General features: G+C 44.6%; 1 long non-coding RNA gene across 3 annotated transcripts in view; it reads right to left on the reverse strand.

Annotated features, from left to right (window-relative positions):
• Positions 1-22,581, reverse strand: part of LOC126920475 (uncharacterized) — a 145,573-nt gene that overhangs the window by 106,201 nt on the left and 16,791 nt on the right. The gene's annotated exons all lie outside the window — the stretch shown is intronic.

Below are 22,581 nucleotides of genomic sequence, written 5' to 3' on the forward strand. Positions count from 1 at the left end.
CGCTACGTGCTCTAGCTGCTTTATGACGCCGAGTTCAAAGCAGCCGCTCTTCGTTCTTCCAGAATTTAATACTCTCAACGTAGACACCGTAATTTTAAATATTTCTTATTTATCAAATGTATTTTGCCAAATTTAGTAACGATTCGCGTATTCTCAAATTCTCAAAATTCGGTCGTTATCAGGGGACCTAACGATGGTCACAAAGTGTCTTTAATTTTCACTCACCCAAAACACGAGCCTTTAACGAAATCCTTTGATTCGCTGTGATCGCACCTTTCACGAGATCGGCATCAAAGCTGCTTTGGCATCGTCTGGGAAAGCGTTCGGAAAGGGTCGACAGCCCTTCTTTCGGCTGGCATTCGCGCGGCAGAGAGAAACAGCAGATAGGTGTGGTGACCGGAGTTCTTTACGGTGGCGAGAGACAAATATGATCGGCGGCGCGCTGCTGGCGATGGCGTTCATTATGGCCGCTTAATGGCGCGATTTACCATTGAAAAAAGCTGGCGACACCGTCTGAATGAGCCATTACGGGCCGGTCTACAGAAATAATTATCGTAGCATTGACACAAAAGGGCGTTGGCTGGCTGGCTGGCTGGCTGACTGGCGAATGCCTCATTGCCGGCTACACATCCAGCCTCGTGTGTCGTTGGAGCTTGGCTCTTGTTCCTTTTCCCTCCACCTTCTCCTCTCTCTTTTTCTCCATGATCTATTTACGATACAAAGGACGTCTCATCGCGAGCCATGGAAGAAAGGCCGAAAGACGAAAAGGAAGAACAGAGAGAAAAGAAGAGGGAAGCGCGAGCCAGTCGGTCGACGTCGACGGTGGCGATGCTCCGCGCTGGAAAGGCAGATTGTTTGTTTGTCGGGAGCTTCTGGTGCGCGCACAAACAAGTGGAAACAAATAATATCCTGGCCGCATTACGCGAACGAGTCGATGGAGAACCGACGGGAGAGAGGGTGGTAGAAGAGGATGAGGGAGGCACAGTCAGGCTGCCCCAGGGCGACGGTAACGAGGCGAACGAGTGCCGTGAACCTACCGTCATTAATGCCGGCCTCGGGCCCACGCGTCTCTCCGCTTCTTCCCCTCCCCACCTTTTTATATACTTGCTCCTCGTCTACTGGAATCGAACCCCCAACCCCTCCAGTCGAGTCGTTTTTCTCTCCACTCTCGCGTCGTTTCGTGCGTGTCGCGTTTTTCAATCGCCTCGAACGGAACTGGAAATTGAAGAAGTTCGATTGATGAGAAGTTAGCGACGGGTGGTTGTTAGCGACGCGTGGCGCTAGGTCGTCGCTATCGTTGGGGTTCCACTGTCGTTTCCTGATGACGAATGATCTTTGTCTGGACGATTTGTTACCACTATAGAGGAAATTAAACGTATTTCGCTAGAATGTAACGCTCCGTACTGTTGTCTATGTCATCTTTGATTAATAATCTTTTTAAAACGTCAAAATTGTGTTGTGGTTAATTGACGGTGATGCTGCCATGTGTTCAAGCTTTTCGAAATATTGCTCGTCGTAATATCGAAACATTGCTTGGTATTAGAGACGATGAAGATGTTGATCACGGTAGAGTACGCGCTTAGTCGTACAGATCGTGAGCAACAAGCCTCAAAATTGCTGGTGGATAGTCGTAAAGGAAAGTACACTTTCGGTGCCATAAAAGCGAGGCACGCGGATCAAATCGGAAATTGTCGACGAGCCGTGTCGAAGCCAGAGGAAGAGATGCACGCTTTCGGCCGGTCATCGAGTGGTGTATTCGACTCAGAACATCGATTATGAAACGAGCGGGGCCTTGAGGCGTCGTAAACTCGCGGAAGGTCCGGTTCTCCCAACGATTGATCCTGCTACCGTTAACACGGCGGTTCTCCACTATCTGCAAACTGTTTACTCGCGGCACTCCGATGAAACGTTAAATCGTTGAGGAAAATCCGCCTCGATTTTCCTTCTCCTCGGGTTTCTATGAACTTACACGAGACTAGCTTAACGCCAGGTAATCGCTTTTGAATGGAGGGAATCGGTGTATTAACGTCTTTGCTTATATAGATAATATATGCACCAAAATTTGTGCGATATTTTATGATCTTGACAAGCAACAACATAACCGTAACAATAACCGTGAAGATACCGAATAAAATTCAATGTAAGAACGCTAATAGTTTCCATAACAATTTGCAATGATAATGAACTGTGCAGTTTCTATCGTGTTCCATCATTCCAAGAATTATTTACTATCCAGGAGTTCTTGAAAAAAAATTCTTTTACCACTCCAATTGCTTTACATAAATATGCAAAATCCAACAGAAAGAGACCAAAACTTCTCCTCGATCTTCGTCCAGATAAGTCTACATCCTGATACTAGAATAACGGACGAAGCGGCTGAACGGAGGAACAACAATCGCCTGCTCCTCGCGTCTCCTCGACGCAACCACCTGTATATCCGTTATTTATTCTCTGTTCGACCGCTGACTGGCTTAATTGCTCGGCCAACATCGGCAGCGCTACCTCCATTAGGCTGCAAGCCGCTTAATGCGACTGGTATACGCGGCCGCTTCATTTACGCTTAATATGGCGCGTACGTGCATAAACGTACAGGCGGTTTCAGCGTCTTCGAGCTCGTGTAACTCGCGGCTGTTTGGCCGGCGATCGGCTATCGAAGGGAAAGCCTTTCGGCAGAGGATCCTCCCCGGCGTGTTTCTGCGTTTATCCGACCCGCGTGCACACACAATCGCGTTTCCTCCCACCCAGAAGCGACTACAAGTCCGCTCGAGTACACTGCACACACGCCTGGCTAATGGCTCATGGTGCACAGGTAATCCCACCGCGTGATTACCGTTCTTCTCTCTCTCTCTTTCTCTCTCTCTCTCTCGCTCACACACACACACACACACCGGCTCTTTTGTGTCGAAATTGTTCAATGTGTGGACATCGTTGTATCGCATAGTATAAGCTGAATTAGTTAGTAATTGTTGGAATATGTCGATACGAATCGTGAAAGTTAAAGCGCGGCCTGACATTAAATGGATTTGACACTTTAAAATTGTGAAATTTGATTCTTCTACGACTGATGATGGTTATATGGTTATATCGCAGCAATCGTATTATACAATTACCATTGTACAAATTTGTCGCTTAATAACAGTAAATCGGTCATAAAACCGAAACGAATGTAATTGGATATTAATAACTATAATACGAGTATTTTCATCGATTATCGGACAAATTCCAACGTACAGGCTATTAAACAGTATTATGATTTCGTAGTAAGTAATATTTACGCAATAAAATGTATGCGTAATATATTCGTCCGAATCCTGCATCGAATCCTCCGTCGGATCGGTGGGGCAGGTGCTTCTCGAGATTGTTGCTGTTGCATACATATAATTGGTCGAGATACTCTTTCGACATGGGTGCGATCGGATAATCGTCTGTACTCGCTTTCGCGTGTACAAGAAACGGTAATTACGCGGTGCTCCATATAATCAAGAGGATCGGTTGGCCTGAATCCACTTGCACGCGCAACTAAGAGTTACAATAACGCGGAAGAATCGATCGGTAGATTATTATCGGCTATTATTGGCGAAGGTTACGATAAAAGATGAGTCTCTACCGACGTTCCAGTATACGCGGGTTCAAAGACTTCTTCAAACAACAGCCACTTTTCTTTCTTTCCCTTCTCCTGTATTTACGTTGGGATCACGAAAACGATCGCTCTTCGAGAGCAACGAAACTGAAATTTAGCGGAGCCGTACATCGATACGTAGTCGCGAGCATGTAAAAATTCTCAAGTTAAGAATCAGAGAAAACCAATGGTTTCAACGATACACTCCGTCGTCAGTAACGCTCGGTCGCCGCATTATTTACCATAACTTTCATTGGCAACACACGCTATATCTCTTCCGGGTGGGAGCAAAACACGGTAGGAGGGTGGAAACGCGGCACTCCGAGCGACGCTACTCTCCCGTTCCTTTCTCGTTGCCCTCGTGCCGCTTTTTTTCTCGAACATCGGCAGATTTGTGGCTAGCCGATCCTCCCCAGGCTCCGTTCGTAAAATAAGGATGCGCGATGCGAGAGCTCGATATGCTAGCCGGCTTCCTTCGAGGCGTATTCCTCGAGGAACCCTCCCTCTCGCGCACCCTCCGGGAGCTTTCACAGCCAGACAAAGCCAGCCCTTTCCGCCGGTCTTCACACCCTCCGCGTTCTCCCTCTCTGTTCCTTACCATCGCCACCCCCGTCTATGTCTTGCTCCTTCTTTCGAACCGCTCCTCTCTCGTCCTCACTCCTTCGTCTACCCCTGCACCTCCGTTTTCTCCCTTTCCGCCGCGGCTCTCTTTCCACGGCGACGAAGCATTGATTGCAGGTTCACAGTCTGGAACCTCAATTGTCGCATCTAAGGCGCGCTTCCACGCCTCGAACAATCGCCTCGCTGCCGCTTCCTCTTCTTTCTCACCCTCTTCCTTCGCCACCCGTCCCAAACCGTTCCTCACCGCGTCGTTCCGTCAACGAGCGGCGAACGTCGTCTGAAAACGACCTATCGCCACGTTTTCCAAAGTATCCATCGAAATTACAACTACCGAATCGCGTACGGAACCAGCCGCGATGTAGCGGGAAGCTTCAAGGGACAGCGATTTCTTTCGATAGGATAGTCTTGCGAAATTTTAATTAATTTTAACCGCAACAAGATTGAAATCTTTCTCGAGGAGGGGATATCGATAGTGTTTCTTCTTCTCTGTCGGACTTGCAGATGTACAAAGATAATTAATCAAGATTCGACATACACCGTAGCGGAACGGATTTCTACCTGGATGGAATTAGTATTCCATTGCAGAAATGCGGCGCTATTGAATTATAATCGGGGCACTTAAGTATTCTTGATAAAGAACCGCTGCTCCGGCAATTTCGTGAAACCGAAACGGGTTATAAGATGGCGCTTTCTTTCGCGTGGTGTAGCATCTCCGATGTTCGAGCAACCCCTCATTATATTCCCATCGTAGCCAGTTATTAAAGCTGTTTCTCACTTTTATGAAACAAAGAAGCGCGAATTAAGCAATAAATATATCCCTCCGTCCCGCGGGCAACGCCAGAATCGAACGTTCGTGACGCGGCCAGGTGCGTTGCACCTTTTAACATCCAAATTTATACCGCAAGAGTAATTTCGTGTTTTTGCTGTTTTTTTTTCTTTGTTTTATTCGTACACGCGGAACCATTGCACTTCAGTGCTTTCCCAAAATAACATAACTGTCATCTCAAGTTCTTTATATTATCGAGCAGACTTCGACGTTAATCATTTATCCACCTAGCAAATCTGACATCTGCGATTGAAAAATTCGTGGATCGGACAAGAAATAATTTTCAAGAAGACGTATTAATTCTAGAGAAAGATCTAAAGATACTGGATATCGATATAGATGAAGTATTTTAAATCAGATACCTATGAATTTAACCTTGATCTCGCTCTCGCTCTGAAAAGCAAACAGATTCGATACCTGAGGAAAAATTTTAGTACGATCTTAAAGAAATTTTCGATCCAAAATTGTAAAGAAAATATTAGCAACTGCGAGATGTATCGCGTACCACGAAGAAAGATACAAGTTTCCTCATGAATCTTGTCCTCAGGATGGTAACTGTTTGTGGCACGTAACCGATTCTGACGAAGGAATGCCGGGCGTGTTTCTAACCGGCATCGCGTCGTATATCGTGCAAATAAGTTAACACGATGCGAGTACAATGGACGCATACCCTGGTCCTGGTTGAAAAGGAGGCGAGGGCGATAGCGGTTGGCTTGTTGCGACAATGGCGCGGTTACTTTGTCCAGGAAGCATAGCACCACCGCTTCCCCACCCCGTTGGTTTCAGCCACGAGACGCTAATGCAACTTCCGGCGAACCTCGAGGAAACGGGACGGGGATATACAGCATGTATTAGGAATAGTTTTACAGCCTGTTCCTATACAATCTACTGAAAATTATGCCTTCACATTCACATACGTACATCCTAGAAACGATCTTTTATTTTTACGTGCCTACTATCGAATATTATAAAATTTTCTAAATCCTTTTCAAAAAATTGTAAAGTCGAAAAGTGGAAACTATATGCAGAGATTCAAAGAAGGAAGATCTTACTGCGGAAGAGAAATTCGCAAAAGGAAAGCAATTAAAAAACCAGTAATGACAATATTGTAATGATCTCAGGTAAAGATAATTCTCTGGTTTTATTGTTTTTCTACCACGAGTGACGGCGTATAGACGTACTCGTCTAATTCCACCCTACGTAGATATCTCCGGATAGATAGAAGAGGACAAAGATCACGAAAGTGAAATAGGACCGAGCGAGACAGCCTCGCGGCTGGAACACAATGGACTCTGCCGGCTTAATATAAATCGCAGTAACGATATTCAAACGACTCGCTTCCGCAATTACTTCCAGCCTGCTCAATTGCGATCCGTAGCTTTCTCGCGCGAGGTGAATCGCGTCGTACTGACGAGCGGAATAAATTCCTTGTAATGTCGGTCATTGTAGTCGGATAAGAGAAGCTGAATTTTCTAATTTTCGTGTTCGGCGCTGTAATTCCCCACGAATTTCGTTAGACAAATTGCGAACGCGGGTGAAGTACGAAAGTTTAATTACACATTGAAATTCGGACGATAGAATAATTTAAAAATGCAAATAAATAAACAACGAATTATCCAACGTAATAGACTTTTGGAGAGAAAAAAGCAGTTTGCGAAATCATGTGAGAATAAATTCAAGGAGAAAGCCACACGAATATCCAGGACGCGAGTTCGTTTCAAGCAGGCTCGTACCATTCGTGGGACAAACTTCTTTCTAAGAAAGTTTCATTCTTGAGTAGTTGGCCAGGATGAGCAACATAAAGCCAACGTCCTTGCCACTCTCGATAGCTCCGACGAATATCGTTAATTATGCCGACGCTGAACCAATGAAGCGTCGATAAAAAGTTCGAACGACCTGGCTGGCTGCTGTTGCAGCGGTTGCTGCGCCATAACTGGCCGACACTGGAGTTAGGAGAACGTGAACGGCGAAATAGGCTGTTCGGGATCCTTTAATAAAGACACCATCCTCGAGGATCCCGGAGGTGGGGTGTTCTTATTTCAAAAGAACCGACCACTCGATCTTACGAACCTGAAGAAGCACTCGTCGTAAGAAAGGCACGGATGTCCTCTTGGATCGGAAAAGTACACCCAGGTTAGCTCCTTTCGCTGCTGGTCCAGGATTTGAAGTGATTGCGATGAATTTTTGAAGCAAAGATCTTGAAAATACCAAGCGAATATCGAGATTTTGCTTATTTAGTATGTTCGTAGCTTTGGCAATTAATTTCCCCCTTTTTTTTAAATATTCTTTCGTTATTAATCGTATATACTAAAGGCACATTGCTATACATCTTTGATTTCATATATCCCTCAAAAAAGTAAGTCAAAGTTAAATTCGATAGTGATCTATCAAACATATTGATAAGGTTATTCGCTTTCCTCCCAGAACAATCTGTATATCATTAATATAAAAGTCTCGCAAAGAGAAACGATCCACGTCCGGAAACCACAAAGCGATTCTCTGACAAATCCATCGTAAAGCCAGCCAGCTGTATCCTCTCGAATCGCCTAGTTCGTACAAGCAAAAGACAAATGTCGAGGCGACGGAATCGTTCGTGTACATCAGAGCCGTCATAACGCGTACTTCACCAATGGCAAACGTCTCAGGGTCCGTGTCCTCGGCTCCATGGAAGTAGCTGCGGGGCGTGAGGATGCAGTCGCGCCTAATGCGCGTTCCGTGTCGCCGGGGTGGCTGGTATTGCGATGGAAAAGGAAGCGTTCATAGACGAACGAGACCTTCTCCTTCAACGGGCTACGCTTCTCGTTGGTCCGGGTTGGGGGACGCGAGACACGTGTTTCTAGGGTGCCGATTACCCAGCGTCGCCTTCTTACACGCGTACGTCGCTCTGCTCGCGTAATGTCCCCACGTCGATAAAAGCCCCCGGATGTCACCACAACGCTGTTTTTGATTTATGCAACGGTGAAATATGAATACGACCCTGCGTTCGCTGTTTCGAACTTTTTCATACGAACCTTTTGGTTAGCAACATTGTATCGTTACAAGGAAACTGAATAATAAAGCTATGGGTCGTCAGAGCAACAGTGCGCCGTAATAATAATCCAATGGCTATATGGCAAATCAAGAGTTATCAAATATTTAAACACAAAAAAAAACAACATGAGTTACATTATGCAGCAACAATCGTAGAGGTAGTCGTGTGAATTCAAATTTAGTTTCGAACAGTTCTCGTAGAAAGAGCTGGGAGGATCAAGCTTAAAGCGGTCTTCTCTAAACTCCGAGTAGATGTAGGACGTAGGTGACCCGACTTCGGACACCCTCGCTTAAGAGCGTATCCACGGTCGAGCTTGGAAGGGAAAGATGAGATCCAGGCGAGGCAAGAGTAGGAGTAAGAAGCGGAGAAGGTGAACGACGAAAGAGGACGACAAGGGTGCCTCGATGGAAGAGCAGGGAACGTGAGCTGTATCGCCAACCGCGGCTTTAATAAACCCCTTGGATTCCCGACGACGCACCATTGTGGCGGAGTCAGCCCGATCCTAAGGTGGTAGCTCGTCTTCCCTACCCTTTTATTCCCCCGCGTCGCGGCGCCACCTCTTTGGCCCCGTCTTATCCTCCTCTTAGTCCTATCTCTCTCGAGAGTCTCTCAATATCCCTTTGTTTAGGGTGCTTACGAGCAGTCGGAGCAAAGATGTCGTGTGCCAACGAGGAGAGGCGCACACTAAACCCTCGACCCTAGACTTTGCCCGGATTCTAGCCAGAGTCTTCCCCCGAATAGCGAGAAACAGACGATTGTTCTGACCCTTTCCGACCCGTCTACCTCGTATACCTCCGATTTTAGCTGGTTTCCACTTTTTTAAGCCCAATGAAATCCGTAGAGGAATCGTGTTGACGAGATGAGGGTTGTTCTCGAGAGACCGAATGTGTTACTGCGTTGAAATATTCTTTTGAAACATTAATAAAAGGCGTAATTGAAGGCTCCGGTTCGATATATCTACATACTTGGGAAAATTATTCAAATGTATTAATTACGTATATTCTAACATCAAAAGGATAAACTTTCTTCGAAAGAAAAGTTTTATAAATCAACTATTCGCAGTAATGTTTCAACGATTGTACACAGTTGCATATCAATTGAAACTAAAAGTTCAATATTTTCCAAGTGGTTTAAAACTGGGGTTACACGATGTTGCTTTTCTCCGGCGGATCCAGCGGCCCCGCATATCAATCACGTCGACGTGGAGGAAGAGAAACCGAAAAGTGGCTGGCCACGTGGGTCAACGGAGCACGGTGTTCGACCCATTGTCGAGTTTTCTTTCGGCACGTGGCCCCATCCGCCCATCCAGTTTAAGAGCCATCGAATCCGCGTACACGCGCCCCAATTGCTCGTTTCGTTCGTCGTTCCGTTCATTAGGACGGCCCGTGGGCAAAATATGCTCGCGTTTCCGACTCGTCGAAGCCGCGTACACATGTCCTGAAATAATCAATCTTCACTCCCTTTTACTCCCTCCCTTCCACGAATTTTTCACGTATGGCTAAAAGAAGATGGATGTTAATATAAAGCTACGTTCCAAGTGCATGACTCGGTGCATGAAATATCGAAGCGAGAAAAAGATTGCTGCAACTATATCTCTACCGTAACGCGGAAGACTATGATTACGTAGTATTCGTGTTTGATTGCTTGTATTTCGAAGGTCAGTACACGCAGTATCCAACTACGTTTGAAGATTCGACAAGTCGAGACAGTATGTATATCATTGACTTAGTATCCTCCTCGTGAAAGCTTGCGGCTTCGCTGCATTCAGATGCGGATTTCTCAGGATTTCGCAAAACAATAAAAAGGGAGATATTGGTAATACGAAGAAGTCCTGAAATTAACAAACTATAATTTAATAATCAGTTCTACCCGCTACCGTTTATGAACAGTTAGTTATTTTCACTTTATCGCGACAGCATCGAGATCAAACGGTCAGAGCAAATGAATTTGCGGACCAGACGTTAAAGCGGTATCTCTGTCGAAACGCGTTCGTTCAATTACGCCCTTACGGACACGCGGAATGCGAGAGCGTGAAAGGGAGCGAATATTTCAGTGGACGAGACGCGTCAGCTTGTCCCTCTTGCAAGGACGAACACGAGCACACATCGTGAGCCTAACGCCTCACCGTTTCCGGCCATATAATATTAAATACTCCGTATACGTACAGGGAAGGCGAGTTTCCTATATGACATCGGACGTCGTTCTCGCTCCGAGCTCGAAAGATATCATCCAGTCGCGAGACAGGATATCGCGTTACCGCGGCGATTGCAGGTGAGAACGACTCGCGCCGGATTTATTCATAAAGGGACTCTGACGAGAAAGCCCCCGACTGGGATAAACTGGCGGGTAGACAGAGATAGGCAGAGACGGGGAAGAAGATGGATAGAGGGAGAGAAGAGAAGCAGCGACAGGCAACAACACTCGGATTCGACGGTATATGCGTCGCGTTTATATTAAAAGCTTGCAAATTCGTCGCGAGCGCGAGCTGTCCCGAATGCAAAAGAGGAGAATGACGAGGATAGGTACGTTTGGCGGAAGTTGAAGGGATTTGGTTGGCTGGCCGCGGGGCTAAGGGATGGAAAAGCGATGGAAATGTGGATATTCGAGCACCGGTTACTCTCTTTCTTTCTTACTCTACGCTCTCTTTAGACTAATATTAGCACGATGGCGAGAGCGAGCGAGCGGCCGCAGAACCGTAGACGAGTATTTTTAATTATTATTTACGAACAAATGGGTGGAGCGAAGAGAGACGGAACGGTAGAGATGAATATGAAAAAGCACTTCATTTTTTTAATTGGATACGCCCGGCCGCAGAGCGGTCGCTCCGCGTCCGCGTCCCGTACCCGCGCGCGCGCGCGCGCGCGTACTCTCGCGTTTCCAACTGAATTTTAATTTTGATTAACCGACAAAAAGCGCGACGCGAGGCGCCGCCTCGCTGTTTGCCGAATTCACCAGACGACGCCGACGATGAAACCGTATTTATGGGGATACAAAGCACGGCCTCCCACGGTTTATTTTAAAACGATAGCCAAACCGATCTGACCGAGAGCAAATTTTCCAGCGTGACCGGGAAAGCGTACCGTCAGCCAGTTACGCTCGCATTTTCGCAATTACGTGGTATCGCGGCTTTGTAATCGAACGCGATAATTGCCCAAGAACTTATGGATTGTGAAATACTGTTAGCACTTTAGCGCTCACGCGCTGCTCCCCTGGGAGAGATAATCGCTGGTGATTGCTATTATATCGCTAAGTATGGAATTGTTCCCTGCAACGTGTAATGTTCATTTCTTTCTCAATCACCGATCTGCGATTTGTTCTTATGGAAGTTTAATCTGTTAATCGTGGCCTTCCTTCGAAAAGAACTTCTACAAACATAGAATTAAGAATTAACAAAGAAATCAATTTCACAAATTGTAATAAATTGTATGAATTAAAACTAAATTTTTTAAATCATGATGAGTGAAGTACCGTAATATATTGGCAAAGAAAATCTAAGGTGGAACGGCGAAGCGACCTTCGCAGAATTTCCCGGGCTAATTTTCGACGCACTTACACAGTCGGCGCGCCGGCTTTGGCGCGCACCCGTTTCTTCTCTTTGGCAAGAACCATGCCTCCGAGTACCCTACAGGGCAAAAGTGTGCTCATGGTAAACATCCAAGTGGTTTCTTGGAAGGAAGAACACGGCTACCAGCTTGCAAAATAGGCATTCGTCGACACTAGCCGCCGTTTACCTTTACTCTCTATTTGTACTTATTTTCCCGTGACGAAAGTTCCAACATGTCGCCGCGTTCAAATCGACTTGCCGGTTATGGCGAATATTTATTTTAACGCTTCGCTTCTCGTAATAACATCTATTATTTCAACATTCTTCTCGATCAAAGGAAATAACGAAGAAAAACATCGGGCATGTCAAAATTCTAATTCAATCCATAAACGATCCACAAACATCATAACAGACTAAAAGATCAACGAGGTACTTGAGAGTCTTCGTTCGACCTTCCTATTGTAATAATATCTATTATCTCGACATTCCACTCAATTAGAAAAAGGAGGAAGGAAAAACATCCTGTCAACACCTTATCAACATTTCAATTCATAAATTTCAATCCATAGAAGAACCATCGAAATTATAAAAAATTAAAAAAAGATCAACGCGGTACTTGAGAGACTTCGTTCGACCTTCCGGATCCTTCTTCCGACGGCCAAACAGCGGCAGCGACAATGAATACGTGCAAGTTGCAGAAAGTGCGACAGAAGTGCAAGGAACATGGCCGCCGACGATAGGGTTTACTTGGAACACTTGTGCATGCAGGTAAGCCACGCACGTACACACACGGTCAATTGGTCGTGCGGACTGCCTCTGTGAGGTGCTTCGTTGAGGTACCGCCCTCCGGAAGTACGGCCCTGTCTCACCCTCTCTTCCCTTCCCTTTTGACTCCCTTTATCCGACTTCGTCAACGACTCGTTCACTCTCTCGTTTTGCAAAAGCGAACACACGCGGTCGTGTGTACACATCTATCAATGACAAATGCTCTCGCGTGACCGTGCCTTGCTAGAGTAATGAATATCAACTACAATTCCCAAGGTGCCAACCGCGTTTCACCGTCGTAATTAAACTCCGTAGCTGTGGCTACCAGTTAAAAGATCAACGTTTAGTTACTAATAGGTCGGGAAAGATCGAGTCGGCGAGCCGTGCCCATCTTCTGGATAATGATCTTCTTTTCGGTGAACATGTAGAATCAACACGCTCTACACTGTAGATTCTCGTTCGATGTTGTCGCTCACAAGGGACATCTGATTTTCTCACGATCTCCTCGCTCACATTATTTTTCAAGATACGGAGGAAGTAACATGTTGTATCAGTGCCTTGAGAAAGGACGATGGTAATTTTCGGAGTGTAAAACGTAGCTCTAAACAATTACGTATAGAATTCATGATGTTATCGCTGATGAACAGACATTATTTTGATTTCATCAATAACGATTGATGGAACGATAACGATTGCAATTTTGCACGTTTACGAACTGGGATTATAGTACTTACACTGTTTTTTAAATACGGCATACCATCAGCTTTATGGTTGTATCTGTTAAATAAGATGTCCATGGAAATGACTTATTTAAAAGCACTGGCTTTTTGTTGAGAAACCGCCGATAGAATTATTCAGCAAGAAAAGAAGAAGCTTCACGTTTTACATGAGTTTTAGGCAAGGGAAGTATGGTTGGATCACGAGCTAACAAGGCGGCCGGTGGTTATTTAAAATAGTTTTATGACTGTTACACCGGTGGGTGCAGGATGCCGAGTAATTTGCCAGTAAACTGAGGCCTCCGGCAACTCTTAAGTCGGCCGAGGGTCTGATCATTATTATCTCCGCAGTAAAGAAATCTCTCGACCGCAGTGTTGCCGTGGGCGAGTTCCTCGTTTCCGACCTACACACGCGCAAAAAAAGAAAAGGTTCTTGCTACTGCTAACATCCTTTGTCTATCATAACGTAATAGACCTTGTACACGCTCCACTTTGAAATCACAGCGTTTGAATTCAAGGATCTATATCGGGAAAGTTTTATTAATTTAATTAGTAAAAGTTTTACGAGGGGCGAAACAGAGATTTCCATTCCATGATCTTCATTATGAATGATCTTCGTGAGAAATTAACGAGACACCAAGGCTGCAAAATCTCAACATCGCCAAAACAAATAGAGAGAGAAAAAAAGATTAAAAAACGCGAGAGAAGCTTTAGTCCAGCTATCGGGGCTGTATATCATCGATTATACCACTTAATATTCGAGGAAGCAGCTTACCTCTCCGGTTGTTCTCTCGATTCTTTTGTTTTCGAGAAACGAGGAGAGAGGAAGAGCGTTTCTGGCCGGGCTACCCCCAGACAAAATCAAAAAGAGACACACTGGGGCTTAGAGCTGGGTCCACTTTGGTTGGCAGGTCTCGGGGGACACGCGACACTTTGGGTGGCCGTTCGCTCATCCGCCGGATAATGGATTCCAGGGCTACACCTTGGCATCAGTTATTTTAATCCGACGATTAAAAATGTCAGACACATGTTCGTGAACGGCGCGATCCCGTGGCTGCAGGCTGTGCAACTTTCGGGGATTATGTCTCCTGTGGCCCAACAGGGTGAGACGAAAGGCACTGTCGTCCTTCAGCCACGCCAGTTTTCACCCGATCTTCGCGACCAACAGATTACGGGGCTGTTGCTCGCGACTGGAAATTTGTCCACAGCGAGAACGACTCTGTCCTGGACAGCGGTGGTCCGATGAGATCCCCGCGCGAGATTCAACGATGTCTCGCGCTTTCGCTCGTTAGTCGTTTTGCTTGTCTAACGTCACGAGGAATTTATCGCTGTGACGAATTGATCCGAAGGATTCGCCAGGGGGGGTCCGAAATTGTATATGTCGCGCCGATATGGAGTATACGCACTTTCAGCTGAGAAACAAAAGAACGTAAAAGGATCGTGAACCTAACGCGATCCGGGTACCTAATGACATTTGAGAAAAAATATTTTTTAGAGCAAGATACGAAGAATGATGTACGAGATGTATTTGCAAAATAGAATCCTATACTTTATTTAAACCTTTCTTTTCACAGTATTACCCTCCTTGATCGAAAAGATGTATATCATGTCGATAGATATCATCAAAAAATCTACTTTGTCTAAAATCTCAAGCTAACAACAAGAAACACACGACGCGTTACCCAGATTTTCACATAAGATCGACTTACGCGTTTTCCAGAATTCGATCCTAAAATGATACGCTATCGAGACGGAGGATAAGGCTTAAGGTGCGGTGTGCACAGGTGTCCCGACGCACGGGGCGCATTTCGAAGGATGGCGTCCGCGGGGGCGGAGACGGAGGAAGCGAGGACACGCACACACGTGCTCGTCCCTTGAAACGAGGGTGAGATACGAAGCCGCCATCGAGGACGCGATGTTTCGAGCAGGCCGTCGTTTCGCTTGGTGCTCTCCGTCGGCAGGAAGTCTGCCTGATACCTGACCGTCGAACGATACCATCGACAGCCCGTACATGCGTCTAGATTCTAGATGTTTCACAAGCAACGTTTATTATGGTAATTTTCTTGAATTTAGGTAACGATATTCCTCGAAAGGTATATTAATTGTTAGTATTTATTAGGGAAACGTTATACACGGTGCTCCGTTTTTCACTACAGATTTATTTCGAAGATTATATATGTATCGAAATTAAAGGATCAGGTTTTGTAATAACACGTTATCGAATTTCTCGCGTTACCTCGCACGTATGCTCGTAATGAAATCACGGTAAAATATACATTTTGTAATTTATCGACAGTAGTAGACGAATGAAACTTGCATAAAACGCCAATTTCCACCTTAGCTCGCTCCACTACTACGTGCAAATCACATTCCTCAACTTCTTTTTACACGACGCAACTGACGACGCAACTGAACTTTAAACTGACCTTTTTTCTCGAACGGATAGCGCCACAACCATTCCTCCCAAGAACACGATTACCCGCGTTCTTGTAAAACTACACGCAGTTTCCCAAAACCGAGACCACTTTCAATCAATAGAACCCTAAATAAAATTAACATCTTTTAGAGTATGGTTACAGTGAACGCATGTTCATGAGAATCTATGCATATACTTAATTGTTCCGGAGTAGTCGTCGTCGTCGTAACTGTCTCAGCCTAAGACTGATCATAGCCATAGTCTCAGATAATTACGATATCAAGGAAATTATAGTCGACACATTAAATTGCTTGAAAAAATTGAAATCTGCCTCGGATAAGAGCAACGACCATAAAATTAACTCTAACCTAAGCAACTGGAGAAACAAGACACGTTCGCTGGTAAGGCGGTTCCATTATAAACTCGGAAGAGAGTAGACGAAGGATGGAATCACGAGGAGATACCACACCCCGCTGCGAGCAGCGGATTCGCGCGCGTGTTAACACGTCTGTTTCACGCGGTCGCGTGTAGAACGCGCGTGCACACACGCCACACACCTGTCCGGCGACATCAGGGTATACTAGGGGAAGTGTCGCTAACTAAGTTGCTCTCGCCTCGAAATTCCTTCTATCTGTATCAGCGTACGATGTACCCAGCCACTCAGGAAATAACGGTTCACCGAGCACGTAGCACCGGGCCTTTGTCTTATTTCACAGCAGCGTAGCTCCGTTTATGGTTTTATTGGACCATAGTAGCGCGTGCGACGCCCCTCCTAGCTTTTCCAACAACGGAACGTACAAGAAATAGGTTTGGATACGTGTCTTCAGTTGGATAGTGATCCATAAAAGTTATAGATAAATTAAATAATTTTAAAGTGCAATATGATTCCACTTACTGGAACTTCGGGAGAAAACTCTTTTTGTTGAAAAATCTAATGTTAATAAAAATTTCGTTCCAAGAAATAAAATTCTACTGTATTTATTTTATTATTTATACTCTGTATTCACACACATGATGAAGTATCAACAACAACGCGTAAAACATAGAATACAAATTACAATTAAATACCTTAAGATTAAGATCAGACTGCTGCAACCACGATAAGACACCATGATAAGAGTCTGAAGATAATTACGGTTATGGAGTTGAAAGTTTAGATATACGGTATTTCATAATTAAAAAATTTGTGCGATACATGGTGATTTTATCAGCAAACGACGGGAAAGAAGAAGAAAAACTGAATATGTTATCTGGTGACTGCACGAGATATACTAGCTCTGCTAATAATATTCGAGAGCAGAGAAAATATTTCCCTTATCTATATGATTCCTTGGTAATCTACTTACTTACGTGATTTCGTAATTATTTAGAAAGTACTGCGAGTAATTTCCCAATCTAATTTGTATTATTACTAATTAGAGCATATAGGAGGATTTAAAGTAATAAGCTGAGGAATATTTTCCTATAATTTAACTAACCTTTTTCACGCTTCGCTGACAGACTTTTTATACGAAATTGCTCATTGGAAAATGTGGAAGGTGAGACTCAGACCTTCAGTTTTATTATCGTGGTTATACTACGATTCCAAGGATGTTGATTTCCGTCTCTGATAAATTAATATATATTATAGTACATAAGTAATGAGTAATGAAGTTCTGAACCGTTAATTTCCTATCTGTAACGCGTTACAAGAGTGGTGCATCGATCAAGAGCCGTGTAGCCCAGCTCGCGGAGTATTCAATCTCGATTTACTCCCAACAACCAATTATAGTATCTATCTGCAACATTGTATAGACGCGAATAGTATCAAATTATGATACAAGCGTACTAGAAAATAACTAAACCGGAGGGTAGATCGGAACAATTATTACATTGTTACAGGGCATATATACGCGCTAATACGTAATTACCACGGTCAACAAGTTGTTCGTACGGACGTTAGGAAACTCGTGCATCGTATATTCTTATCTACGCTCTATTCACACATTCTATACAGTATGTATCCCCTATCATGCATAAATATTTGGGCACCTGGTATAAATTAACTTTATTATCGAGATAAGACCAGAGACGAAAAATCGATTTACAATTTTTTTCACTAGTTTATTTTATATGTTTCTAATAATTTGCAATTGTCGAATTTCGAAAACTCAAAAATCTCGCATTTTTGAAACCGGTCCCCCGTATGAATGGGATTTATCCAACATCTCGAATTTCGAAGATACACTCTATATACGATGTAAACTCGAGAGGAACGAACCCTCTGGTTAAACGCGAACGTCTCGTTTAAGCGTTCGATTCCGGCGATGTAAAAACTTCAAAGCATCGTAACTACACCTATTACCGTCCGAACCTCGGTTCCCTCGAATATAAAACCGGCAACTTGCCGCCTCGTGAATTCACCAACAACGTCGGGCCAGGCCGCGTCTTTTTTTCTCGCCGTGGCGGACCTCCACTTACTAATTAACGTAACCGGACCATCAATTTGGAATTGATCGGTCTTTTTTGCCGAAAAGTGATTCGAGAGGAAGGCACCGTGCGCGTCGAGCATGAGACCGGTGTACGTCCCCCCGAAATCCTGAAGAAATTCGTTTATTCGTTAGTACTGTGTTCCTCTAATTCGTCCAAGAATCAGTGTCCCAGAAGCAGGCTGCTTGGTAAGCGACAAAAACAGAGGCTGTTTCGTCGTTGCTGCTTTAAAAGCAGCATGTATCTTGTATATTTGTTGATTCGATCATCGAAGCTGTCTGGAATGACGGCGAAATACATCGTAAGTGACGCGGCACAAAATAATATCGATAAATCAGGGTGCGCGTCTAGTCGAATATAAATTCAATTTAATCAAATGACTTGCTTCTCTCGCTGAACCCATCTCCCTGCTAGATATTCGGACAAAGAAGCGCGCGAAATACTTATTATGAATATTAACGATTGGAATCTCCACCTCTTCGTTCATCGACGAGACGCTACACAAGATATACACCTCCGCTTATGGATATTAGGATACTTGCTGATCTCGTGTAATTATGAACCTAAATTATCGAAGAAACGATTAAGCGGTTTAAAGTATTCGCTCGAGATGAGGATTTAAAATACGCGAAATGATTTGCAAAAGTTGTCTACAAGAGCGATAGAAAAAAATGAAAGAAACGTTCTTTTCATTTAAATCTCATTGAGAAAATATCGAAAATAGCGTAAAATTGTATTCTGACAACGATTCTTCGGAAAATAACGAAGCCTCAATCAGCGATCAGTACGAATGAATTTGAATAAAGAACCCCGAATGCAGCGAACTCCAAGGCCCAATTAGCGACATTGACGGACACTCGCGAAGGAGGAGAGAAAATTCGTGAGGGGGAGCGAGTACACGGAATACGCGCACGTCGCATCGTCGCGCAACGCATGATCGGCAAAGTTTCGCAGCAGGCCACCTTGAAGCGGTCGACTGTATAAGGCAATGACCGCCGCGACTAATTAGACTATTAGCCAGCCGATCAAGGCAGAGGCCGCGTCGAAAAAGGCGAAAGCTACGCGGCTCCGTCGACGTGAGCGAATGCGGTCGCCGTGCACGAACGTCGCGGCACCACGAGGCGTGAATTACGGCGCGAATTTCTTGCAGCTGCGAGTCGACTCGAGATCCTGCGCACGCCCACGTGCGTATGCGCGACTTCGCCAGGATCGTCCGTTTTCAATTAGCGTACGCGTGACCACGCGCGAGCGTACGTGTGCGATAGGAAGACGGAGACGTTCCACGATTGTTGGGCATTGATCTAGGAAAGAAGGCGAAACGAGTGTGGCGAATATGGCTACGTGGTTGTTAGAAGTATCGAATGATACTTTGGCCGGTATCAACTGACAAAAGATATTTACGTCATCAATATATTTAAAAATCGATAAAATATAGAAATCAGGTTGAATTATAGCTGCAGTTACAGACGTCGATCGATCAAAAACATCAAATTACTTTCCTATACTCTTCGCTTATTACTGGTTTATGTGAGAACTTGTCAGGCAAATGGCCTGGCATGTACTAATACCCGATACTTATCGAAGAACTGGTCGAGTAGGGATGAAGATACGAGAACGATACGGGAGCATATAGAGAACACCGTGAATACTAATTTCATGAAACATTCTTCGACATCTGCCCATAAAATGCGGTACATAAAATTAAAGTACGAGCATGAAACTCTTACCGTATACGAAATAACGGTCTGTAGTTGAATTGCACGGAATGTCACACAGAATTGTAGAATCAACAAGTTTAATCGTATCGTTTACAATATCTGAACGATATTCTTGAGGATCTGTAAGATCAAACAAGAACACGTTTCGCGAACGTTTTCAACGACGCTCGCTCGTCGTATCGTCGAGGATAGCTAATAAAGTAGTCTAAGAGACAGACGATATTTCTTGGACGAGCTAAGTACCACGATGAGAAATGATCGAGGCTGAATCTCGAATCTGAACGAGCAGGTCGCCGTTTTCCAGGTGCGAGCCGTTCAGCTTGCAACGCCGGTGCAAACCACTCCATAATTCGCGGGTCGCCGTGAATTATGGCGGGTAGCCTGTATGCACCTAACAACCCACTTCTCATCGAGGCGCGATCGTACGCTTGCCTACGTATAATGCCTTCGTGTAGCTGTATTATCCCGGTCGGTAGCGTCCCTACGTAACATTATATCACGCAGACGCGCCCACGCGGTGCTGTTTATGTCCCAGTCCGCAATCCACGTGCTTGCTGAGTATATTTGGAGGAGAATCCACGGACGGATGTTGAAATTGTTAATGAAGCTCTTAATAGAAGTTCGTGGAATTGGAAAGATTTCGTTGTGGCGATTATTGGAGTCTCGGACGAAAAAAATAATCGAGTAGACAGGGGAGAGACGCGAAAAGATCCTAAAAGTGGGGAAATTCTTAATTCAAAGGGTGGAAAATTTAGGTCTGGTTTTTCAATGATAATGATACAAATAATAAATATGATAAATAACCTTCTCGTCTGCTCTTCGTATAGAATACATTAAACTGGCGATCAAACGGTAATGTTAAACCTGGTACTAAAAAATGCATACCGCCTACTTTCGTTCGTAACGCCCTATAACGCAAAATTCGTGTTTTAGCAGTTGGTCGCATATCGGGTATAAAAGCGAAGATGAATTGGATAAATTCATGGAAATTTTCTGGCGGCTAACAGGCGACGAGTGAGCGGTCAAGTGAAAAAAAGTTTGGCCGGAACGGTTGCGTAATTGATGTTGAAACTTGACGGTGTTTACAGCGAATGAATCGACCGGGGGGAAAAAAGCATGAAAATCACAGGGGAAAAGAGGGCGCGACGCGTTACACCGCGCCAGGTAATACGTATCCGTCTGGCAATCTGTGTCTTCGTCACTTTTATGGATTCTGTACGCTCGAGTTCACTTGAAACGGCGACACGCGTGTATTTTATGACGTGTCTCTAGCAGCGGGCACTGAATATGCTCGTGGCTCGCAAAAATAACCGCAGAAACACGAAACGAAATTTAAAAAAAGCCCTGCCACGAAATAAATGGCGTAACGCGCCTATGATAAAGCGTCGTGCCAGAGATCGGGATTGTCGCCGTTTGAATTACGGTAACGCGAATTCCGTCGCTCGCTACGTTAGCAGCGGAAATCTCAGTGGCACATAGAAGAACGGTGGGAACGATTCCGTTTAAAAATCCCCAAAATTGCGAACCATGTAAGATAAGGATTCCGATAATTCTGTTTTTTATGCGTTTGAGCATTTTTACTTTAAGCGACTCGAGACGTTGAATGATAAAAATTTCTCGAGTTGAGAATTTGCTATTACAAAATTTGAGGATTTAAATATTTGAGCATTTGAAAATTCGCGAGTTTGAAGATTTAAAACTTTTGAAATGTAGTCGCTTCCGAACAAATGCAAAGATACAAAAATTTAAGTATACGCTCGTTCACGACTTGATATTTCAAAGTTGCAGCCACCCGAACATTAAACAGAAAGATATAAGAATCCGAGAAATTCAATCGTTTACACCTCGAAACGTTCGTCAAAACCCAATTACCGATATTGCGATGACCAGTAATTATAGAGCTCGTGAAAAGCTAATTTTACCGTGATCGTGGAATCAGAAACGGCAGACTGGCGAAACCACGGAGCCAAAGGCTTGGTTCACGCAGAAGTGAGGTGTGCGATAGCGATCTGAAAACGACATTCCCGAAACGGCGCGGCGAAAGGGAAGGAAACTATTGGAATCTCCCGGCCAGCAGGATCGTGGCACGGCCGTGCCAGGGGAATATTTACAGCGAAGAGGATCGAAAAATCGCGACGGGAGTATAATGGCACCGCGTGCCCCCTGAGCCGCAAGATCGGTCTCGCTTATCGCCAGATCGCGGTGTGAATTTTTGCGTGAAACACGTGTTAAAACATGCGCGAACGTCACGTAGATTGCACGGCAAATCGAGCACCACGGTGAACGCCGAAAGTCGTTTCGAAATCCAAGGAATCAAGTGAAGATCCGAAAGGCTGAGGTAACGGTCTGGTCAACTCGTGTAACAGCTACTCTAATGACGCGTTTTAACGGCGTTTTTAAGGACGATATTTAACGGGATATTTGGATTTGGAAATAATTCCTTTTATAATCGGATCAAAAATTTAAACTACGTTAAATTAAATAATTTATAATATTTGTCTACTATTTAATGCTTACTTGAACCGAATAGCCATCCAGTTTGAACTGGTCTGTCCTTTTCAAATGAAATAAATATACAAGTTTTGAAGAGAAAAGAAAGAAAGAAGAAAGAGACGGGCGAAGCGTACAGCAATGGTACTACATAGAAACATGGAAGCCCGAATGCCGACGACTAAGTACGGACTTCGAAAAGCACACGGTACTATCGATGGGTCTCGGTCGTGGTATATAAATATATCCGCAAAGAACGGAGAAACAAATAGAACCGAAGGCAGGCAACAAAAGAGATAGAAGGATCGCGTTGGTCACCGTCTCTACATCGTCGTAGCGAGATTCACAGGCATCGAAGTAGCGTGC

Source organism: Bombus affinis, chromosome 1 (genome assembly GCF_024516045.1).
Source record: "Bombus affinis isolate iyBomAffi1 chromosome 1, iyBomAffi1.2, whole genome shotgun sequence".
NCBI lineage: Eukaryota > Metazoa > Arthropoda > Insecta > Hymenoptera > Apidae > Bombus > Bombus affinis.